This window comes from Sphaerodactylus townsendi, linkage group LG07, assembly GCF_021028975.2.
Source record: "Sphaerodactylus townsendi isolate TG3544 linkage group LG07, MPM_Stown_v2.3, whole genome shotgun sequence".
NCBI classification, from domain to species: Eukaryota; Metazoa; Chordata; class Lepidosauria; order Squamata; family Sphaerodactylidae; genus Sphaerodactylus; species Sphaerodactylus townsendi.
In genome coordinates this window covers 69,093,325-69,115,548 of record NC_059431.1, presented here as the reverse complement: position 1 = coordinate 69,115,548, position 22,224 = coordinate 69,093,325, and the positions used below count along the sequence as shown (strand labels likewise).

The window sequence follows — 22,224 nt, the reverse complement described above, 5'->3', positions numbered from 1 at the left end:
GAGTAAAAAATGAGGCACTCAGTTTGTCAGTTTTTGTTTGGTGTAGTTTTTGTTTGGCCTTTAGTGATCTCATCATACTATATGTTGCTTGAGTTATTATTGTAATTAGACCTCTTTAATAAATTGTTGTTATTCTTCCTGGGTCCTCGTGCCTTATTTGGTCACCTAGAAGAAGAAGAGTTTGGATTTATATCCCACCTTTCTCTCCTGTAAGGAGACTCAAGGTGGCTTACAAATTCCTTTCCCTTCCTCTCCCCACAACAGACACCTTGTGAGGTAGGTGGGGCTAAGAGTTTCGAAGCACTGTGACTAGCCCAAGGTCACCCAGCAGGAATGTAGGAGTGCAGAAACACATCTGGTTCACCAGATAAGCCTCTGCCATTCAGGTGAAGGAGTGGGGAATCAAACCTGGCTCTCCAGATTAGAATCCACCTTCTCTTAACTTCTACACTGGGCCGGGGGGGGGGGGGGGGGAAGCACAGGAAGGGTGCTTTGAGTTCATTTGTCTCTCCTCTCTTGTTATGGGTAAAAATTTAGTAGCAAAAATATTGTTTTAATTATTAGGTTTTAATTATTAGGTAATTGTTTTAGGGTTAGGTGGTCCTTTGTAATGGTCACTGGGTCTTTTGTTTATATTATTCTTTTTAATTATATCATATATCTTTGTAATTTGTTATTTTAGTTGTATTTTTTACATGTGGGCATTTTTTCATGAAGGTGGGCATTTTTCCTGTGGGCCATTCCAGAGAAATCCACATCTTTCTAAAATGAACTCAGATACAGAAACTGCTTTATAGGCCTGAATTCGTACCATTTTGCATTTTATTTCTGATTTAAATCATACATAGGTATGAAGTAATTAAAATGGGATCTTTAACCTAAAACACAGTTTGTTTCAATTCTGTTATTTGCTATGATCCATGCCTAGTTGATTCTTTGTACTAACTCCTAAGCTCTATTTTAAGAATTTTAAAGTATTTTACCAGGAATGTAAAAGTAAACACTCCATGATTATAGATCACACTGGTTGGAGAATGTAATGTGTGTCTGGAAAATTATGATAAACATAGTCACAGATAAGAAAGGAGGCCAGAATGTTTTAAAGTACTGTATCAAATTCTTTAGCTTGTGATAAAAGTATTTAAAACAACAACCAGCATTGCTTTGTTTTACTTACTAACTGCTGCTAATGTTCAGCACAAAGTTGCTAGTTTTTCATCTTCAGTATATTGATCCTGATTTTTTTAGTAGTAGTTTGCTCTGGACATGTTAATACTGGAAAAATAGTTAAGCAAATCATATTCAGGATCATATAGTCAAAACATAGTGTATACATGCAGTATAACTCAGAGGGTATAAGATGAACAGGACTTAATAGGTCAAGTTAAATTTAGTATGTTAAGAAAGCTTTCTGAAGAGGGACTTTCAGTTAAAGTTCCAAGCATTAAACCAAGGATCTTCTACAATTCATGCACTTTTTAAAGTCTTCCTTTTTAAACAAAGAAAAAACAAGGGAAAGAATCAAAAGCCAACAACTATCTATCTATTTATTTATTAATAATATTTTTGTCCCACTGTCCCCTGCCTAGCCATAATAAATTAGGATAAAATAAAAAGAAAAAAGGTATATATATAAATAGAGAAAAACAACAACAGTGGTAGCTGATCTATATATAAGTTTCTGTAAAGGGTTTTCAAATATCTAAAAATAAATTCACAGGTAATTGTGATACATGTTCTGCATGTTTGAATGTTGATAATTCTAAGGTCCTGAATCCACTGACTCACCAAGGTGGGCACTTACTTTTGCAGTGTCATGATATGAGCTTTTTAGCTGTAGTAAGGGCATGGAGGGTCCATTTTAGTTGACCATTGGGTAGCCTTCAAGAGATGAGCTGGTAGTTTAAAAGTATGTTAGCATTCTCAAAAATCAGTAAACATTCCAATGCAAAATTGATATGATTTGTAACTTCTTTCCAGAAAAGCTGAATGACTGAACATACCCAAAGCATAAGTTTAAGGCATGTGTGCTGTGAGTTACAGTGCAAAGACACTTTAGTCAGTCCTTTCATAAAGAGTCACCATGGTGTCCAGTATATTTTAAACTATTTTTTTGCTAAGCAAGTCTCAGTATTCCTGGGGAAAGCAGGTATAAATTGTATGCATGTAATTCATTTAAATCTCACCTTTCTCCCCAAAGCAGCTTACGTCTTTCTCCTCTTCTCCATGTTATCCTCACAACAACCCTGTGAGGTATGTTCAAATGAGAGAGTATTAATGGCCCTCCCAGTTCACACAGTGAGCTTCCATGGTATGTGAGGATTTGAATGTGGGTCTCTCAGATACCAGTCCAACACTCTCAACTACTGTACCACACCGACTTTAAGCCCATATCCAATTGCTTTGGCAAAATACAGCAGCCTAGCTCCTTGTTCCATTTTTTCCTGAGACTCCCTCCATAAAAAGATTTCTTGCCAATATTAAGCTTTGTATTGGCTTAATATTTAAATTTAAATGGATCAAATCAATATTGTCATGATATTATGCACCATTATTCTCTAGCTGCAGAAACTGCAGGAAGAATAGGGTCCACTCTAGCAGATGTAGTTCTTGATGCATTCCACATAAAGAGGGGCACCAGACATGAAGCCTCCAAAAGATCCCAAGTTGGATAGTCCAACTGCTAGGAGCAATCCCAATCATTACAACAACAACAAAACATGGTGATATAAACAATATATGTCTGTGTTTTGCTGTTGTCCTACAATGACTTGGGAATTTGAACCTTTAACTATGGGCAAAGAGTAAGCATACTTGCAAGGATTAAATAAGTGAATCACTGTTGAATTGCCCAACCTGTATTTGGGGACCAGATCACACATGACTTATGCAAAACTGAATTATTCAAGAAGGCTTTTCTTTACAGGCAACAGACTTGCACAGTACTAAATGATTCCCAACATTACTTGAACAAATTATTATGAAGTCATCTATACTATTGTGTGCTGCCTGTTGAAAGTAGGATCGTAATGTGGAATCTTGCATCATTTGTTGTATCATGTTAATGCTCATGCACTGCTTAAATTCTGTTTTTAGACTTCTGATTGGTTCTACAATCCTAATCCTATTTCACTGTTTAACTGTAAATTGTATTGACTCACTCTTTAAAATCTGCCTTGAGTCCAGGTGTGAAAGGCATACTATTAATAACACACACACACACACTCACTCACTGTGGCCGTTTCCGCATGGCCACGATGGGGGTTGGGTCGGCGTACATGACGCCAACCCAACCCCCCCTCCCCCGGGACTGTTCGCACGGCAGCTTCCAGCTGCTGCCGTGCGAACGGCTGGAAGGTGCCATCCCTCCCCCCTGTGACCGGTTGACCTACCGTCTCTGCGGCTGTCCGGCACATCGCCGAGGCCAGGGGACACGCCCCCCTACCCTGTGTGACCGCTCTGGCATCGCAGGGCAGGGGGCGTGTCCCCAGGCCTCGGCGACGCGCCGGACGGCCCCAGAGATGGTAGGTCAACCGGTCACAGGGGGGAGGGATGGCGCCTTCCAGCTGTTAGCACGGCAGCAGCTGGAAGCTGCCGTTTTCCGTAAACCTCAAGCCTTCAAGTTAAGGCTGAGGTCCAGGAGAAAATGGCAGCTTCAGCGCTGCTCCCCTGCCTGAACAGCTCCCTTCGTGGGACAAGGCGTTTTTGCCCGTCCCCAGAGCTTGTTGCATATGACCACGATCAGGAAAGGAGGCCATACATACATATATCAAGCATAAGTTTGCAAGGGCCACACGTTTTGCTACAAAGTTTGGTTCCATTGAAATCAATACTTACAAATAAATTATTCGAGATTAATATGTAAACCATTCATGTGCCACATTATCTATGTTAAAAGATCATGCTTAGTTGTCCTTTGTTTATCTCTTAAGCAGATGTTATAAGCAATCAGTTAGTGTATGATTTCATGAGGCCAAAGTAGATTTCAGTTCCATTTGAAGAGGAAATTATTATGAAATAGAAACACAAGTCTGTCCTTCCCCCACTCCCTACCCCTGGTTTAGTTTTCCTGTGGTTTAAAAGCTGTGTGACTGTGCATTTTAAATAGACCATTCTGTAGTTTCTCTGTTATTCTTTGTTGTTTCAACTACTTTTATATATAGTTGCCACACTGTTGCATTGTTCTGAAGTTTTTATTTTTGTTGAGCAAAACAATTAATCCTCATTGTGATGACTTTTTTTGGATAACTCTGTCACAGGTAATATTGCTTACTTTCAGAGAAGTTCTGTGCTTCAATGGTTTTCAATGCTTAACGGCAAACCTGCAAAACAAAAAAAGGTATATTAGTTTTAACTTTTATATAAACTTATCAAGATTCAGCTATCTAGTTCTGTATTTGCTTCCTTCCTGTCTTTGGTAAACCCATGACTCAATTGTGAATTGCAACATACTAATGAAATGCTATAGCTATTTTACATAGATCTAGGGTAAACATGTCATTTTGTTATTAGTTTTGCAAGTATCTATTCGCTTTTGTTGGCTAGGAGAGGGGAGAACAGATGATTGTCTCTGAAGAGAGATACATGTGAAAAATAAGCTTATGATATAATAAGCTTATGATATTTATTTTATTATATTTAATATTATCTTAAAATGTATTAATTAAATGTAATAAAATAAAAATGAATATTTTTTTAAGAAACTGAAAATTGTCTTGAATTTTTTTTCATGGATTTTGGGCTGGACTGCTGCCAGAGAGGTTCACACTTGTCCAACAGTAGCTTAGTATTTGCTGGAAGATTCAGCTAAAGTATGCTGTTTTCCTTGGATTCTTTTAAAGACAAGATAGTTTAAAGATAGAGATAGTTTGTAATAAGGAGATTTCTTTATTTTAGATTGTGTGTTCTTCCCTACATAAGAACATAAAAGGTTCCATGATGATTCTATATAATCTAGCATTCTGTTTCATAAAGCAACTAGCCAGTTGCCCAAGAGAGTCAACAGAGGAGAGAGGCCAAGGCCTTTCCTTGATATTGCTTACTAGCATTGATATTCAGACTTTGTTTCCTGTGGATATGGAGTTTCCCTTTCGTTAACATGGTTAATACCCATTGGTGGACCTGTTCTGTCTAGAAATCTAAATTTTTCCCCCAGGATTGCACTGCTATATTTTCTAATGTCATTAGGGCTGATGTGTATCACGGTTACAGACTTCTTTACTGTACTAGTTACCAGCCTGTCTAGATTGCATGTGAGGTCAGTAACCATCACACTAGGCAGGCAAATCATCTGTCACAGATCCTTTCCTCTGTATTCCCAATGACTGAATCTCCCATTACCAAAAACCTGCCTCCCCTGCAACTCTAGCTGTGTATCAGCTCATCACTTGAGAAAGGTGTTCCTTCTAAGGTTCTCATACCTTGTGAATCTCAATCTCATCAACAACAGAGAAATTATCAGCACAAGAGCAGGATGGTTCTGTCAGATCACTGAAAGTCTTATCCAGATGCCTGTGCTGTTCTCCTAGTGACTTCAGAACAGCAATCCTAGTGTCAGGGATTAAACCTGTTTTCTAAGAGACAAGCAGTAACTGGTTCTTACTAAAAGCGTGGTACTATGGCTCTACCCATCTTACCTTGTCCTCATCAGTGGAGTTTGATGGATCAACAGGACAGAGCTGGCATAAAATATGCTCCTTCCCTAAGCTTCAGAATGAGTTTATAAGTTGCTGCCCCCAAGTAATATCATACAGGATATTAGGCTACCATAGATAAACTTAATACAAACCATACTACTATCTGAAATCATAAAATAACTTGCATAGAAACCTCAGGACAGGGAGCAACTCAAGAATGCAACTGTATCACATGCTACAGGGATTTTATGTGCTTAATTCTTCTATTGACTTAGAAGTTTCTAGAAAGATGCATGTATCTTTTGAGATGGAGTAAGCCTTTTTTCTTTTTTCTCCTTCAATTCTCATGTACATGGAAAGACTTGCAAAATTGTATGTGTCTCTGTTTCTCTCACACATGCATCTCTCGACAGACAGACAGACAGACAGACATATACATGTATGCTGATATAGGAAACAAATCAGACAAGGCTGGATGTGACCAGAAAAAAAAGGATACATTAGAAGCCAATCCTGTGAACCATATTTGAGTTCCTTCACTGGCCTTAATACTGTACTGAAGCCTCATAACTTTGTTGCAGCCATCATCCTGAGGACAACAATGATCTTGTAAAAGTAAATGAATGTTGATGGTCACTTGGAATTTAGTTCAGGAAAATCTAGCCTTTTTTCTGATTAAAAAGTATCTTTGAATACTCCAAATCCTACTTTGAGCACAGAATACCACATAAAAGCAATCTGAAATCCCACCATACTTACTGTGACTGTTCTGGAAAATACTAGACTGGTGGCAGTGGCCAGGCAAATAGGCAGCCATTTGTGGGTGGGCAGAATATACCTCTTTCTCCCCCTGCCAATGTTTCTGACCTTTTCCAGGTAGCCACATGCTGAACCTCTGTTTATCATGTAGTGATATAGTGTTGATATAGGTCTGTGGTGGCGAACCTTTGGCACTCCAGATGTTGTGGACTACCATTCCCATCAGCCCCTGCCAGCATGGCCAATTGCTGGCAGGGGCTGATGGGAATTGTAGTCCATAACATCTGGAGTGCCAAAGGTTCGACACCACTGATATAGGTCCTTGTTTCCCAGGATGCGCTGGGGAGATATTTTCTTCTTGCCCATAATTCATTGGTTGATTTACAGCCAGCTGGTGCAGTGCAGTTCAATGGAAAGAGTGGTGTGGAGATGCAGTCTTAGAATTGTATATGTACTCTTAGAATTAAAGAATTGTAATGATCACGGTCAAGAAAAACTGCCTAGGCTTTTGCCACCCGGCTCGCATGGGTTCTTGACAGTAAGTGGACACACATCAGTCCAAATAATGTTTTTAAAAGTTTTATTTAAAAATAAAAAAGTCAGCACGAAAAGTCCTTCAGCATGAAAAGTCCTTCAGCATGAATAATAACGTCTGCATAAATAGCAGAAGATTAGCTGAAACATGAGACAGGATAAAACATTCACAAATATGCAAATATTAGCACAGTCCTTGAAGCATTTAGCGATGGCCTTAATTTCTTCCAACAAGCATGTCAAAAATAAGTTGCAGCATTTCACGTGGGTTCAGAATAGAATAGCAACTGGCCCCATAGTAAGAGGTGAATCTAATTCAACCAATTAGAGCCACATTTAAATGGAACTTTCCAGAGCCAAGCTTCTGGTCATACTTACACGTCAGCCAATTAGTGACTTGGGCCAACCTGACACAGATAATCACAACATCTCTTTAATGTTTTGAGAGACTGAGATAGATAGCTAATACTCCCTGCTCGTTCTCACAACATCAAACAGGTGAAACAGCATCTAATCAGAACAGTGCCCTCCAATTAAAGGAGACAGAAACATTTCACAGCCTGAGCAACTTGACCAAAGTTCTGACACTCACCCTCCTGAAAGAAAACATCACAAGTTTCCAAAGCGTCTATCTTTGACACACAAGTTACAATCTTGTATTTCTCCCTAATTTATATTTATCATTAGAGAATGGTAACTTGTCTAAAGCTGTCAACTAAATATAAGGAAAAGGTAGGATCTGAAACTCCACATTTGCTTTCAACACAACAACAATTTATGCAAAAGGGAAATCAGTTCTATTGGTGCATTATCACTAAGTGTCTATGGAATTGTTTGATTTCAATGGAATTAACAGTTGTAACAGAGAAATAAGGCTATGATGTAGTACTGGTTTTAAGCTGAATGACTGGAGTATTTGCAGGTTAGGGAATACGTGCAAAAGGAATGCACTGACCAGGCAACTGTACAACAGCCTATGTGAGGTGTACCTCAGATATGTGGACAAAAGTGCACAAATGTATAGGTGGAGCTGTGCTGTTTGTGCTGCCTTGACATGAATTGAATTCATTCCTCTCACCAAGCACTGCTAAAGGAAGCTTAAGTGGTTTGACAGGTTATCTAAATTGACATATCATGTTTACGGATGTTGCTCTACTTATAGAGGAATAATAATATTCATAGTTTCTCCCTATAAGTTTTAAAAGATTGTCTTGAGTTTCCCAATTAATAGAGGCAATATATTTTAAATATTTTATATTCTAATAGTAAAGTTGATGAAAATTTCAGATACTTAAATTTGGTGACTAGATCTGTGAACAGGCAAGACAGATCCTTCTACAAGCCTAAAAAGGTTTGCAGAAAAATGTGAAACCACGCACATACACACAGAGGATGGTTTAGAAAACCCAAAAATTCTGAAAAGAGTGCCTGTATTTTAAGCAATGGATTTTCTCAGTGGCTGTTTGCTAAGCAAATATAGTATTCCCAGCTTCAGTTTCTGTGAGTAAAAGAAAGGGGGGGGGGGGCTTTCCAGGCCTATTTTGGCCTTTGAGGGAGGACTCACTCCTGTCAAATCTAGAGTTGCCAGTCCAGGTTGGGAAATTATTGGAGATTTTGCATCTAATTCTGAGGAGGGCAAAGAGGTCTCAACCTAATATAATGTCAGAGTCTACCCTCCAAAGCATTCATTTTCTCCTAGAGTACATCACTGTCATCTGGAGTTCAGTTGTAATTCGGGAGATTTCTAGGTCCCACCAGCAAGCTCTCAGTGATTTGGTACCACTTGGCTTGCATGACTCAGCTAGGTCTGGCTGCTTGCTACTGTTCAGCAGCAGCCACCCTATGAAAGCCAATGTGCTTTAACAGTTAGAGCTTCAGATTCAGTTCTAGGACACCCAGATTCTAATCCCCATTCTTATATAGAAGCTCATTGGTGAATTTGGGCCAATCAAATACTTTCTGCTTAACCTTTCTCACATAGTTGTTGTGTGGCTATAAAGGAGGGGAGAAGAACATTGTAATCTGCTTTGATCTCCACTGTAGAAAAAGGTGGGGCATAGATTAAGTAAATGAAAATATAGCTGAAGAAAGGAAGTAGATAAAATGTAGGTTGGTGAAAGGCTGAGATAGAGAGAATGAGGCAGGGAAAGGGGAGAGGAAATGGGGATTGCCATGAGAAAGAAAAAGGAAATAGTATGGGGAGAGCAAGCGAGAGGAAAGTAAAGTATCAGTCCACAAGTCCTTGATTGTTCCCTGCCATGCAAGTGGACCTGGCCATGTGGCTGGCACCATTTAATTGGGCCTACTGTTTTCCTAGATAGAGGAGGGGCAGGGCGAGAGGGAAAGCTGGTGACAGAGGAGCAGATAAAGGTAAATTGGCTGTTGGGTGGGAAGGAGAGAAGGTTACCAATTCTCGGTAAGGAAATATCTGGGGAGGGTGATGTATATGGCGGGTAAGGGCTTCAGGAAGGTATAATCTCATAGATTTCATCCACCAAAGCAGCCATTTCCGACATGGGAACTAGGCTTGCCAACCACCAGATGGGGGTGGAAATCATCTGAAATTACAACTGATTTCCAGGTAACAGAGATCAGTTCCCCTGGAGAACTGATCCCAGCCAAAAGTTGGGACCTATGGAAAGGAGGAGTCAGGAGAAGGAGAAAAGCCATGATGGCTTTCAGGAAAGGGAAAGAAGAAATAGTGGGGGAATGAGATTCCTCCCCCAAGTCCTTGAAGGTTCCTACTTGCATTTAATTATTTTTCACTTTTTTCCCCACTGAGGACCCAACACAGTTTACAATATAGAAAGAAATAAACAAAACAGGAACAAACAGGATATGGAGGGATGAATTCTTCTGAATGTCAAGCCATTTGCTATCTGATTTTCTGCCCAGCAATAGGCTCTGATCATTAGACTACGATCTGAAGGGAAGAGCGTATCATCCCTATATAGAAACAGGTACGCCCAGGTATCATATTTACTCAAAAGAAAATAGCCCTAAGTGCAAGATAACCCTTAGCCCAAAAAGTTGTACACAAAACAGTTTTTCGAGTGTTGTCAGAGGGTAGCCATATGAGTATACAGTTGAAGAACTAATGTCCAGTAGCACCATAGAGATCAATAAGATTTTTAGTGAAGAAAGCTTTGACTCTTAAAAGCTTATATCCCAAAAATCTTGTTTGGTGTCTAAGGTGCTACTGGATTCAAGTCCAGCTCTTAGTACTGGACATAACTGTAACATGAATGCAAATTTAAGACAATCCCCTCTTTTTTTTATGGTATACCTGGGGAAAAAACTAGCCAACAGAGGTGGTTTGCTATTTTATGGCATACCTGGGGGGGAAAGTATGGTATTAAGTAAATACCATAGATAGAGTTAAGGCACATGTGCCTATAGCTTCTGCTTTCTGAGGAATCTGCCAGATCAGTCCAGTATCTGCTTGGAATCTTTTGATGTTGAATAATTCAATGATATTTGAAACTATTTTTTCCTTATACTTCTGCTGTAATGAAATTGGCTATGTATATTTGCTGCTTTGTTGTTTTTTTTGCAGTTACTGAGCCGTAGAAAAATCAGCCATTTATGCCAGTCACTTAAAGCTTTTGATGAGAGACTTTGTATAAAGTTCCCTCTGTTTTTCTGCCATCTGTAAAATAGGAATATCGTAACGAATCACCTTATCAGGTTATGAGAACCCTGACGTAAGTGACCTGTTCATCAAGCTAAGTATGGTTATGATAGTTGCATTTTGCAGTTATTAACTTTGGGTGTTACAACTATTTTAATTCCCGTTTAAGACTTTAGGGGACTTCACTGTGTAGACCCAGAATAATTAACACATTTATGTGTATGTTTGGGGTGTAATATGTATAAATATGTTGAAACCAAACTGTTAAATTGAGTATTTTCACAGCAGAAAAAGCCTCATTAATATAATGTCTGTATGCCTGATATGGGTCCCTAATGCTTTTCCAGTTGGTGGTCCCTTGGTAGAGACCATCGATCATGTTAGCAGTGAACAGGGAATCCATTAGGTTGTCACAGAGAAATGCTGATGTGTTTGTAGTTGCATTCCCATTCGTTTCTGATTTTTAAATGTGTGCCTGTGTGTGTGTGAAGCGTCATTCAAGTGACAGCTGATTTATGGCGCCCCTGTAGGGTTTTCTAGGCAAGAGGCAAACAGAGGTGGTTTCCTATTGCCTGCCTCTGCATGGGTTGAAAGATCTGAAAAAACTATAACTGGTCCAAGGTCTCTAAAAGGGGCTTTCCGCACTACAGAAAGGAGCTAAGGTCAACTCGGTTCCCTTCAGTGGGGGGCGATTCCAGGCTGTCCGCACAGCAACTTACTTGGCCCCCTGAAACTGAGCTAAGGTCCCTTCCGCACACACAAAATAATGCGTTTTCAAACCACTTTCACAACTGTTTGCAAGTGGATTTTGCCATTCCGCACAGCTTCAAAGAGCACCGAAAGCAGTTTGAAAGTACATTATTCTGCATGTGCGGAATGAGCCATAGTTGGCGGGATCATCTTGGTGCCTGTTTCGCTCCTCGATCGTGATTGGAGTTTGTGTTACCATGGGAAACGGGAGCGTTCTTTTTTTTTGTCACAGTTTACAGTTACATGCCCGCCACGACTCTCCCGTTCTGCGCATGCCACAAAAGCGGCTCCTGATTGGTTGAACGGATGAGGTGTCATTTCGATGCATCCGCACTTCGAAGCTTCGAAGCAGTATCGACCTTGTTCCAGCAGAAAGGTGCAGTTCATAACTGTGACAGGGATGTCGCAGTTCTGAGGGGCTGAGACAAAACAACGTTGAGCTCAGTTGCAGTGCGGATACACTGAGGTGAACCTAGATAGAAACCAGTACAACTCTGTCAGTGTGGAAAGCCCCTAAGGAAGCTTCATTTGGAGGAGTGCGAAATTGAACCCACATATCCAGATTAAAATTTGCTGCTTTTGACCACTATACCATGCTGGCTCTACTATACCAAGCTGCTTAACAGCCATGTTAAGTACATTAGGCCTGAAGTGTATTTTCCATCCAGGTAGTGGAAGGAACCTCCTAATGTCTCATGTGTCCCAGTTATTAGTGCTATATATCTTACTCATCTTGATGTTAACCCAAATTTAAAGTCCATAGAGGTCAAAACTCCATTCTAAAGCACACATTACAGCACAGAAAGTGTTTGTTCATAAGGCAAGCTCATGTAGTTGTTGTATGTGTGTGACTATCAGAAATCTATGGGCCCATTTGTTGAACCATACAAATTCTTGAAAGACGAATGCACAGCAAAACAAATTCCTTTTCATTCTTAATATTATTTGACATTTGCCAGAAGAATTACATCATGTTTTACATGTTATTTCCTATTTTCAAAGATAATGTCATTTTAAAATAGGGATTTTTTTTTTCATATCACAAGGATATACATTAGATATTCACTGAAACTGTTGTGGTTTTTCTTCTTAACTGTACCTTAAGCCAGGTTTGGAAAGAAAAAAAATTGTAGTTTCATTTTGTTTGCCAATATTTTCCAATGAAACCATGAACTTTGTCTTAATCCTCGTATTATTGTGCTTATAATAGCTGGTATTCTTTAAAATAATGTTCTAGCAGATATTTGTTCTTCCATTAGCTGTGGTGGTTAGAAATTTATCAGAAGTGAGGGATCATGTTAGTAGACAAGTGTCCAAAGGTCCAAACACTGTAAGCTCAGTATAGGAAACATCATGAACTTGTTCTCTCACAAACACCTTTGTGTTTATGCCTTTAGACCACTTGCATCCCCAAAAATTTTTGAGGATAAGAATAAACCTTCTTCTCCATTTATGCATTTTTTGATCTTCATTGACCTCAGTAATTTAAAGAGCAAAGTTTGACCTAATTGCTTAGCTGAGTATGATCATTATATTCTCTGGATCTGATAGTCAGCTATGCCTTTTTTAAAGTCAGTTTTCGCAGTGAGTGGAGTAACTATATCAGTGGAAGGTCTAAGTTGCAGCTGCCAGCAACTATTGCCCACAGCTTTTTATCATGTTTCCTATAATTGTCACTGTCATGTTTTTGGACTGCATACACTTTTCCTTTAGCTCAGCGATTGAACAACTGTCTTATGGTGTGAACAGACTAAAGATTTCCAAGCAGATGAATTCAATTGTTTATTTGAGATTGGTCATATGAAAAAGTCCTGTAAAGTATTTTGCAAAACAGTAATAACTGAAAAGATCATTTTGGCAGAGGATAGCTTTCTGTTTTAACTGACCTTTTGAAATACTAGTGTCAGTCAGATAAGTTATATACAGATTAGTTTTGCATGAATGGCATTCAGTAAAAGAACAATTAAACTTACTCTGGAAGAGAAGTGTTGAGAATAGCTGGGTGTATTGCTGATCATTGATGCTAGTTTCAATCCATAGAAACATCTCAGCAACAGGCCAGATTAACAGTCTAATCCAAAGAGTAGACAGGGAGTAAAGCAGCTGCCAGAGACAGTGCTGAGGTGCCATCTCCAAAGGGGCAATTGGTGTCATGGGCTACCTGTCCTTGGGTAGCCTATTCTCCTGAACAATTTATGCTATGCTTTTCGGATGCATAAGTCTCTGTCGCTGGGAGGAGGTGTTCCTGGGCCAAAAGTGGATTGGGTGCCGACAAGTTGGCTGCGCCTGCAGGAATGCTCTCAGAATGTCTCCTAGAATGCTGCCGCAGGCATTTGTGGTGGTGTCCAGCTGCTTCAAGGCCCAGCTTCTGGTAAGTCCCTCAGCAGAGGCATCCATACCTCTACGTGGCGTGGCAGTGGTGATGCGAACCCTGGTGTAAACCCTTCCTCTGCTTCCAGTGTGGCTTCAGCCTCCACACACCCCACCCTGCCCCAGCAAATTTGGATTGCACAGTGAGACATAATTTAAGGTTCCCATTATTAAGGCAAATTACATTTATCTTGCCTTGCAAAGTCATCTTGCCCTTAATTTACCCACTTCTCATTCAGCTTTCTTGTTGCTGTTCCAATGGTTCTGTCTTGCCCAGCATTCGGCAAAATGATATCAAATATGCTGCCATATCTTCATTGAAGGCTCACTGAGAACTTGCATGTCCATTCCATGGATAGCTCAGCTTTGTAGCATATTCCTTTCTTCCTTCACTGTTACATTCAATTGTCAAGCAAACACTGGCTTAAAATCTAAAGCATTATTTGATCCCCACTCTTCTTCCTCTTCAACCTCCTTTTGTTTCTCAGATCAGTATATTATTCATTACTAGGCAATAGCAGATATTTTCATTTATTCAGAGGATTTCTCTTTCTTCCCTGAGCTGGAGGACATCTTGTGGGTGATTCCCACTGTCCAGTCAGGGAGGCAGGAAACGATTCATTTCCTGCCTCCTTCCTGTTGAAGTGGATTTGCCCTTTGGTCCTCAGTTCTTTTCCTGTCTCCAGAGGAGAAAAAGATTAGTTAGGTTATCTGTGCTATCCTGTATCTTTTAAATTCTATCTTCCTCTTTTATGTGTGTCGATCAGTCTATAGCCAGCCTTAAGACCATTCCCAACCTTTTTCTATTCTATTGTTTTTTACTACTCTCTTCTTCTAGCAGCCTTCAAGCCAATGCAGCAAGACTTCACTGTAACATACCATGGCCATCAATGAACCTATACTCCGTGAATCTGTTTATCTCCGCCTGCCCACCCCATTTTAAAGATATCATCACTATGTTCATGTGAATTACTCATTTGTTGCCCATCAGCTTCACTGGGTGCCCCTAAGTTCTAGTGTTATGGGAAAGGGAGAAAAAGTTATTTTAAATCCTATTTCATCCCCATGCATAATTTTATATACTTATATCATGCCCCATTGTGAAGCCTACATGTAGCCACATAAGTTACATGATTTTTACGATAGAGCCAACGGCAGCTTCATGGGGCAGTTTGAGGATATGAAAACATTGCAGGGAAGGCTGCATTTTCTTATCTTTGTGTGCTGTAATTGCAAATGCAGAAGAGCCATCCCAGAACCTAAATTGCACAGATGATAACAAAGTCCTAATGTTGTTCTCCAGCAGACATGAGAATTTTGTAATGTGTAGATAAGTAGCTAATGGAATAACTGCATAATGGGTGTCATATTCATACACTGCCTAGTTTCCAGTAGTAACTGAGCTGCAGCATTCTGTGCCTACTGGAATTTCTGGATTGACATTAAGGCAGACCTGTGTAGAGTACATTACATCAGTTTAGATGTACATCAGTACATTACATCAGTTTAGTCACCATAACATAAGTCCACATAGCCAGATCATCTTTGTCAAGGTAGTGTGGGGCTATAATCTATATTTAGCCCCACTCAGTTACTTTTTGAAAGGCTGATGAAGTAAAAATAACAAAGATTCAGGCTTTAAGGAAGAAATTTTAATTTTTACTGTGTTATTTACAGGGTGGTCTCTAAGAGAGTCACACCCAGCCAGACAAAGATCTCCATCTTTTATAGATACAAAAATACATACATCACAATTCAAATCCCTCCCCTTACATACATACATAGCCAGTATTATCATATTTCTCCAAGATCTAGGGTGTCTGGTTTTTCTCAAGACAGACACCTGAATTCCTGAGGGATTAGTATACCAAGAGGGAGACTTCTCCAGTGTAAGAAGATTTAACAAACGTATAGCTTATTCATTTAAAATATTAAAAAATGATTATAACGATCTCTATATGTGAGCCTACTAGACTACATTTATGCATACTTTTCATATATCTCACTATCATTTCAGTGTTCATTAAAATACAATTTCACTGTTCCTACAAGTTTTATGTCTCCTTTGACTTCTGACCTCTGAACTATGTGCCACGCTGTACCATACGTTCTTTAATGATGAGCTTTTACCTGGCAAGGGAGACACCTTGATCACGAAGGAGGTTTTCCCAGGGTGAGGCTCATCCATTGCGGGTGTGCTGACCCCTGCAATTTCCCCAAATGCGGGAAACTCAACTGCATAGTTTGTGTAGCTTTTACCAGAATTTAACTGCTAAGACTTGGCCTAGAGAGAAAACCTTCTTGAATCTTTGGTCACATTGGCTATATAGATCCATTATATATATTTAATATCAAATACAATTTTTAGGCCCAATTTCCTGTATCACAGTAGGGAGCCATCTTCCAGGCTACATGGAGATGGTTAAAAGCAGTTTTTACTGCTGAATCAACTAGCTTAATCAGCAATAGCAAGAGTCCAGAATATTATTTAGGCTCGTCACAGATATGGCAAAGGTCAGCTGAATTCCGTCAAATCTGGGAAGTGCAATGTTCTTCAGAGTAGCCTTCTCAACCAGTATTACCTCCATCTTATCAGGATTCAGTTGCAACATTCATACTTAGCCATGTAACCACACCAGTTCAGGCAGTGACTCATAGAAGCACATGATTTTGTTTGTCTGATAATCTTTTTTCTTGAGGAGATTCTCTTGGCACTTGCATAGACTCTTTTCACTATCTCCTTAGAGATCCAGTTGAAAATGGTCTCATTTTGGAATTGTGACTTAAGCCTCTCATGTACATTGTTCTCAAACACAGCTTGAAGAAACCTGTTTTTGTTCCTGACCATGGCTTGACTTCTCTGTTCCTATATGTTTGGAATGTCCTTTTAGACATGGTGGAATGTGTCTTTGTTACAGAGAAGAGGATTCCACAGTTTGTTTATTTTGGGAAATTTATTTTCTTATCAGTACAACCACTATACCAGGGGTAGGGAACCTTTAACACTCAAAGAGCCATTTGGACCCGTTTTCCACAGGAAAAGAAACACTTGGAGCCGCAAATAATTTTTGACATTTAAAACGGGGTGGGTGAGAGGGTCATGGGGCGACCCAGCCGGGCCGCTGCACAGGCCCCGCCCCTGCTGCCTGCAGGTGTGGGCAAGGATGAAGCCGTGGCCCAGCCTCGCCGGCTGCCGGGAAAGCGCCTGCCCCGGCCTCCAACGGACCGGGCGCAGAGGGAAGCCTGCAGGGCCCAGCCGGCCGTGGGCAATTGGTGCGCCTGCCCTGCTGCCCGCAGGGCAGGCAAGGATGGAGCTGGCGGCTCGGCTCGGGGAGCCTCAGTGCAAGGGCAGAAGAGCCGCATGCGGCTCTCGAGCCGCAGGTTCCCTACCCCTGCACTATACCATTTGAGCAGATAATATAATACAGATAATATTATAACACTGGAAGGGTATGATATTGGAATTTATTTATATCCAGATATGAAGGCTGTGGTTTCTGATTCTAGTTTGGCAGTTGATCAAACATAAAAGTTTAATTCATGTTTAATAAAAGTTTAATTCAAACATCTCATCATCTCATCACAGTATGTGAACATAGGACTTAATTGTATAAAATTGATGTGTGTCTTGCCAGGAGGAGGTGAAGCACCATCCACTCTAGCTATGTGTATGAACAGAGTAAAAGCTAGGTATTCATTTTCCTTTACTACTTCTCTACAAATCTTCAGGCATGTAAAATAATTTTTGAAGTCCTAAGCATTTACAGTTTACAAGCTGCCACTACAAACTGTTTATCTTGTTTTTATCCTACCTTCTTCCATGGCTCTCTTTATCTTATCTTCACAATGACCTTATAAGATACATTAGGTGAGGTGAACTTGACAGACCCAAGATCATCCAGTGAGCTTCATGGCAAAGTGGAACACCTGCTTTTTGGGGGAGGCATTGCTGTTTTCTCATAAAGCAGTAGCTATACCTTGTTCCCTAAGTAAAATTGTAACTTCATCCAGTATTTTCTCCTGCACCCCCCCCCCCCCCCGGCAACATATTCCATGCTCCCCACTAATTGCAGCCTGGTCCAGACTAACAACGATGGGGGGGGGGGGGGGCGAGGAGCACATAGAGGGCAGTCAGGAGGAAATGGCAGATGAAGTTACAGTTTTACTTAGGTCTTTATGTGGAACAGGGTATAGATAATGCTTAATTTTAGAGAGTTAATAACATTGTTGTATATTAGAAGAATAAAATATAAATCTAATCAAATTTTTCTCTGTAGGTTGAATTGACATGTATCTTAGAACTTCATGCTAATGCAAGCAAATACATCTTTTCCTTCTGATTATACTTCCAAACTAGATAGGTGCCATGCAAATGTAATCTTTTGATTTTTCAGTGTCTGAATTAAAATCTTTTAAAGGGTAATACTATTTCCATGTAAAGTTTTTAATATTTCCTTGAACTTGAGCTTGTCTGATAATGTATAAGCATAAGCATTTATTGTCAATGTGCACGCACAACGAAACTTACAGCAGCATTCCTCGATGCACACAATTTCAGACTCATACCCCATCTTCACTTTCCCCTTCCTCCACCCATCCCTATACAGCCCCAAACACATCAACATGAAGCCGCGGAGTTTAGCATAGCCACAGCTCTAGAGTAGAAGCTGTCTTTAAGCCTCTTTGTCCTAGTTTTGATAGACCTGTATCGTCTGCCGGATGGTAACAGTTCAAAAAGAGAGTGTGCTGGATGAGGCGGGTCTCTCATATTATTTTGGGCTTTCTTTAGGCTTCGGGAATTATAGAGTTCTTCCAAGGAGGGGAGAGGGCAGTCGATAATCCTCTGTGCAGTAGTGATCACCCTTTGGAGCGTCTTCCTATCTGCTACTGTGCAACTGGAGAACCATACACAGATGCAGTAGGTTGAGACACTCTCTATAGCACAGTGGTAAAAGGACACCAGGAGTTTTCCATTCAGTTGTTGTTTCCTTAAAAGTCTCAGATAGTACAGTCTTTGCTGGGCCTTCTTAACCACCGTGGCAGTCTGTATGCCCCAGGTCAAGTCCTCTTTAATCATAACGCCCAGAAATTTAAAACTAGCCACCCGCTCTACTTGATCTCCATTTATAGTCAAGGGCTGAATTTCTGAGCTATTCCTTCTATAGTCCACTATAAGCTCCTTTGTCTTGTTAGTATTAAGAACCAGGTTATTTTCCCTGCACAATGAGAGCAGTCGGTCCACCTCACTCTGATAGGCAGACTCATCCCCTCCAGAGATGAGCCCCGCCACCGTTGTGTCATCGGCAAATTTGATAATGGTGTTATGATAGACAGGAGTACAATCATATGTATAAAGGATGAACAATAAAGGTGAACACACAGCCCTGTGGCATTCCCATATTTAGAGTAAGAACTGAGGAAACCCAGTTTCCCAGTCTAACCCTCTGGGAACGTCCAGACAAGAAGTCCCTAATTCACAAACAGATTGAATGTGAGAGTCCAAGATCCACATGATTATATCTAAAGGTTTTTTATTTTCTCCTCTCTCTTTGCTGCATTTTCAGGGCTATTGAGACTTTCTACCACCAAAAATGCCTTCTGTTCTCTTACAACCATTTAAGACGTTGTAATGTGCATTATTTGAATAACTTCCTCTTTGGAGATGTGTGGAGGGGGGAAAAAGGAATGTTTTGCTGTCATCTCAAGACACATTAAGCATTAGCCTCATTAGGTCACCAATTGGTAGAAGATGGACCATGCAGTCCTAAATAAAATTATACCCTGAGTCCATTGAAGTCAGTGCACTAAGATGAGTGAGGGAACAATTCTAAGCTAATTCTAATGAGTTCCGCAGGGCCTGTAAGACTGAGCTTTTCCACTGGGCCTTTGGGGAGACCAGCTGCTGATGTGGGTGCCCGAAACAAACAGGCTGAGAAACACTCTAGACCCGTGGTGGCGAACCTTTGGCACTCCAGATGTTATGGACTACAATTCCCATCAGCCCCTTCCAGCATGGCCAATTGGCCATGCTGGAAATTGTAGTCCCTAACTTTGAGTGCCAAAGGTCTGGGGTCACTGCTCCTAGGCTCCCACTGTCCTTCTCTTAAGAGGAGTTTTAATATCCGGATGCCATCTATTTTAAACTTAAATTGGGTTTGATAGCTGAATGCTGCATTTTAAGTCTTAATTTAATTTTATTTTGTTTTATTGTCTGTTTGTTAGTGTTGTACACCACCCTGAGCCCTCTGGGGGAGGGCGGTATAAAAATGCAATAATAAATAAATAAATAAAAAATAAATAAATAAATAAATAAATAAATAAATAAATAAAAAGCAGGTCTGTTAAAAATATTAATCTCATATTATTCATTGCCTGGAAACTGCCCTTAGGATTGCAGCCTAAGTGTCTGAAATGACTAAGCTTTCTTCTTTGATTGGGGGAAAAAAACTTATCTAAATTTATTGATAACTGGAAACCCCACAGAACAGGGATGTCAAAAATGCAGCCTGGAGGCTGGATCTGGCTCCTTGAGAGGCCTTATCAGGTTCATGCCCCAGCTGAGGCCACCACCACCCTGCCGCTCCCAGTGAGGCCTGGCAAAAACATTGTGGCCTTGCCAGACCAAGCAGCCACCCTATTCCACTGTGAGCTCACCTGTCCAGGCAGTCACCCACCTCCTGCTCCTGATCTGGCATAGCAAATCCATTGTAGGCTCACTAGTCCAGACACCCACTCCCACCTTACAAACACCTGTGCCAATCTGGGCTAGCAAGCCTGCTGCAGGCTCATCAACTGAGGCAGTCACCACCCAGTGCTGCTTTGGGCTTGTGAATGTTCTGTGGGCTCAATAGCCAAGGTAGCCCCCCTGCCAGTGCAGGCTTGTGAGTTTGTTGCAAGCTCAACAGCCGAAGCAGATACCCCTATCCAGTGGTGGAATTCACATAATTTAACAACAGGTTCCAGTGATGAGATTCAAATAATTTAACAGCTGGTTGTTTACAAGCATCATTTTAACAACCGGTTCTGCCGAAGTGGTGCAAACCTGCTGAATCCCACCATTGCCCCTATCCCCACAATGCTGATCTGGGCTGGCAAGCCTGCTGGTGGTTTGCCAGCTAAGACAGCCCGCCCCGCCCCCCCCCAAACCTGGCCCAGCCAAGTCACATTTATGTCATATCTGGCCATCATAACAAATGTGTTCGACATAACAAAGTCCTGCCATGCACTTTTTGGCTCAAAAATAAATATATAAATAAATAGAGGATTTGTGGATTTGAGGACTAGGAGAATAAGAAAATTGATGTAATAGAGTAAAATCTGAATCCTATTTAATTAGTAATAATTAAGAATAAATTGAAATACAATTTCATGATAACTAGGAAGCAAGCGGTAATTCTTTAACTATATTTCCTCTTATAGTATAGTTTTTGTATATATTTAGTTGTTTTTGTTTGCCTTAAAATTATATCAAGAAAAAAAAAGATTGCAGCCTAAAGGTCAATGATTGCTTTTAAAAAAATGTATTATGTTGAATTTTTTTCTAGTACACAGATTCTTATGAGATGCTATTGGCATGCTAGGCATGTTTGCATGGAATGAATGTCTAAGTAAAAACAGTGGAAAATACAATGGGAGTGTAGTCCCAAGTAAGTGTGTGTAGAACATCAATGGTGTTCTTTCTATTCAATATGTACTTTATTACACAATTTGTTTTGGGGGGGGTAGCATTGTGGCTAACACAAAGTCTCAATTCAGATCCTGTTCTTAGTACTCCAAATAACAGTTTTAAGGAGCAGAAATCTTATCAGGGCTTCCAACATTCTTTCTAATTATCTTTTCCCTTTCTTGAGTTCAGAACCATTGTTTGTCATGATATCTAATTTGAATGAACTAGAATTGATGCTAGTCAGGATTGTCTCTGTGAATTGCAAGACAATCCTCATTAAAGCTATATATAGTTTACCTAATTCAGCAGTTGTGGCAAACCTCTGGATTGCCTCTTCACTTTATATCTAATTGTGAATATGATCCTCCAGAGCATCGATCAAATCTGTGGGGCCAAGTATAATTAGTGGAAACTTCTTGCAGAAAAATCCAAAACTACAGAGAACAGAAACCTCTGCAAACCAGGGAAGTGGTTTCTGGACTTATCTACAGTTCTGAAGTATCTTGCAAGTGCTGTGAGATGTCAAGGAAATAGTGGGAAGCAATTGGAGGCTTGGAGTAGAAAATATGCCATGTGTGTTTTTCATTCTCTTCCCCATTAATGCCATGAAGGTCATGGTGGATGTCTGTGTCAGAGGGGATTTCTGTTCCATTATTCTTTTAAATCAGCTGGTTGGAAGCCGTGGCAAGAAGCTGGGAACAGAAATTTATATAGGTTGCACTTTCTACCCCAAGCCTTCATCCACCGAGAGAGACTATACCCAAGATAAAATTCCAGTATTCATAATAGTTGTATTCAGGGTTTATCGTCTATATTATTCATTCTTAGCATGCTATCATAGCAAAGTTCAAAATATTAAATGCACCATAATTGGATTA

The 22,224-nt window shown here is 40.2% G+C and overlaps 1 protein-coding gene and 1 non-coding gene across 3 annotated transcripts in view; both read left to right on the top strand.

Moving 5' to 3' along the window:
• Window positions 1–22,224, top strand: part of DAPK1 (death associated protein kinase 1) — a 96,472-nt gene that overhangs the window by 4,492 nt on the left and 69,756 nt on the right. The window lies entirely within an intron of this gene.
• On the top strand, window positions 15,803–15,959 carry LOC125437320. The gene has a single exon (XR_007245172.1). It is a non-coding gene; the product is annotated as a U1 spliceosomal RNA (small nuclear RNA).